General features: G+C 37.6%; 1 pseudogene; it reads left to right on the top strand.

Annotated features, from left to right (window-relative positions):
* The first annotated feature begins 533 nt into the window (after window positions 1-533).
* Window positions 534-895, top strand: LOC132482414 (large ribosomal subunit protein uL29-like; annotated as a pseudogene).
* Window positions 896-3009: the final 2114 nt, after the last annotated feature.

Here is a 3009-nt window from a genome sequence, read left to right as displayed (position 1 = left end):
CCTGATGATATGGATGTGCTCGATTTTTTTGTGTTCAATGGAATGTGCTGTTTTACTGATGCAGTTATTGATAAAAGAAAACTTGCCAAGATGCATTCTTTGGCCTTAAATTGGCTTGATGGGTAGACATTACCTTTGGACAATTAACCCTCTTGGTAGCAAAAGCCTTTCCAGACCAGCCGTGTTTACAGTATGTTGCTGCTAACGTCTCCACTTTTCTCTAGCTTTTAAGGGTAGCAGCTTTTTGGTTTTATTTTTGCCTGAGAGGTTCCATGTTCAGTTGATATTGTCACTTTCTTCAGTTCATTAATTATGCCACTCTTCTCCAAACAAACAGATAAATAGACAAACCCATCTTAAACACCTAGAAAGAAGTTAGGCTCTGAGAGATGAAGGGCATTTTGACCTGCAGAAATGCTGGGTGTGGTGGTTATGGTGGTGCGTGTGGATATATATATGACAGAGGAAAGTGAAAATACGAAGTGAAAAAACTCTTTCCCTCAAGAGCAGGCAGTGGCGCAGCTTGTGCAGTCATGGCCAAGATTAAAGCTTGAGATCTTCCTGGCAAAAAGATGGAGCTGCTGAAACAGCTGGATGACTTGAAGGTGGAGCTGTCTTAGCTGGAAATCACCAAAGTGACAAGCAGTGTGACATCCAAGCTCTCCAAGATCCTAGATGTTTATACATCCATTGTCCGAGTTCTCACTGTTGTTAATAAGACTCAGAAAGAGAACCTCAGGAAATTCTACAAGGGCAAGAAGTACAAGCCTATGGATCTGCAGCCCAAGAAAACACATGCTGCAGGTTCAACAAGCATGAGGAGAAGTTGAATACCAAGAAGCAGCAGCAGAAGAAACAGCTGTACCCACTGCCAAAGTTCGTGGTCAAGGCCTGAGCATCACAGAGTCAATAAAACACAAACAAACTAGAAAAAAAAAGTGAAAATGAAATGGCACAGGACACAAGGACAGAAAAACTGTTGTAGTTGTTTTGGTTGTTACAGTTCTTTTCTTTCTATATGCTATCCAATCTAGAGATTCCCTTGAAGAGAGGCTTCATGTTTCTCTATCAGTGCTATGGGAAGGAAAGTATCCAATAAATTGAACATCAAAGCAAGAGAATGCTTGTTTTCCATCCTTGAAGAGAAGGATTTTGATCCCTACTCTACTTGGAAAGAAAGTGTGTATTTCCCATTTATGTAATAGCTTATATAAATCTTAATGGAACTTAAAGTACCAGTTGAATACTGGTGACAGTGTTCCTTTAAAAATGTTCTTGTGGAGTCACAAAGGACAGGATAATTAAAACTCCTTGCAGAGTTTTGTTCTTTGACCTCTCATTAGTTTCAGCATTATAAATTGCCACTTGTTAGCAGCCTAATTTGATTATTAGCCCCTCTGAGCTCACAGCACACATTCTTTAGAGTGGACTCTGCGTGACTCAGAATGCATGCTGTTGCTGCATACTCGAGATGAAAAATGGCGGAGTAAATTGCCTTGCTTCTGTGTATTCATGAGTTAGTCATACTAAAGTGGTTAAGCGAAGGGAAAGCAGTCCCTTCCAACATCTATGGCTGTGAGTTTGGTAAAAGAAACTCAATGGGTAGTATGACTAGTTCATTCTGGAAGCAGCTTTGAGGTATCATGGAGGGAGGAGGAGAAAGAGGGAATTTTGGTCCTTACAGTTTTATCATTATAAAAAGATTGGTACGTCATATCACCTTTTGCCACCCTGCATAGAGAAATAAAAACTGACTTACTTCCTCAAGGTATTTCAACAAATGATTGCAGAAACTTAGAGCTGGGGACTACTAGCACACTCATTCTTTGTCTCTCTGGGTCTGTACTCTCGTCTCAGCATTTTAACTAATTCCTCAATATTGCTACTAGGAGGCTTAGCAAGTATAATCAGGCTTCTCACCAAAGCCAATGTCCATAAAACAACCTAACTTCTGTTTCTTTTTAAGCGAGAAAATCAGAGAGTTGTGAGGAAGAAGAAAAATACAATAATAAGAATATAGAAGTGAAACACCCTTCCTCCCCATCCTTGCCAAATATAAGTAACTGAAAAATTTAGTCCCACTGGCTCCATTACACACCAGAAGATCATTTGAGGCAAACATAAAATCTTCAACTGTCTTGAGTTTGAGATCATGAAAGAAGATTAACTGAAGTCAGAATTAAAGTTTGAAAAATGTAGGAGAACATATACATAAACAACAACAACAACAAAATACAGTAGATTCTCTCTTAGTGAACTTCTGCTTAATCATCTTGCAGGATTAATTGACAGTGAGACCCAGGACTGATAAGCATGGTACGCTAAGTGCTTATAGTTAGTAGTGTGGTTAGAAGTAGTGTGACTAGAAGAGTCTAGTTTGCCCAGATACTTCTGCTTCAACAGTTTGAGTTGTGTGTTTCCTGAAAATTAGTTGAGTTTGTTCCAAATCTATTTATGCCAGTTGTACATAATAATGCAATTATGTGATTTAATTAAATATTATGTAAACTGATGAAATATGAATGCAAAGTGAGTTGTTGCTTCAATGAAATCTAGGTTGAATGCCTTTGTAAGTCTCAGTAAATGCAGGATGCTAAAAAAATCTGTCAAATTAGGCATGGGTAAGAAAAAAGTAAAAGATGGGGGAAATTATAATGAAGAAGATTCTACATTCATATTGCTTCACATATTTTGTTTTTTACTTTATTTTATGGATAATTTCAAACATATCTAAAATTAGAGAGTCTAGTATAATTAAACAGGATATTCTCATCACCCAGCTTCAACAATTATCCATACATGTCCAATCTTATTTTAGCTATACCCACCCAATCCTTTGCTACAATTATTTTGAAGTGAATCACAGATATCAGATCACTTCCTCTCATAGGTCTTTTTTAGTTCTAATTCCACTTTAAAGGAATCCAAACTGGAAATTATGGATGTGGCTTGCATAAGTAAGATAGTACAAAAGTACAAAAGTCAAACCATACTTAAGAAAAAGTGCGG

This window comes from Mesoplodon densirostris, chromosome X (assembly GCF_025265405.1).
Source record: "Mesoplodon densirostris isolate mMesDen1 chromosome X, mMesDen1 primary haplotype, whole genome shotgun sequence".
Taxonomy (NCBI): Eukaryota; Metazoa; Chordata; class Mammalia; order Artiodactyla; family Ziphiidae; genus Mesoplodon; species Mesoplodon densirostris.
This window is presented reverse-complemented; position numbering and strand designations above follow the sequence as displayed.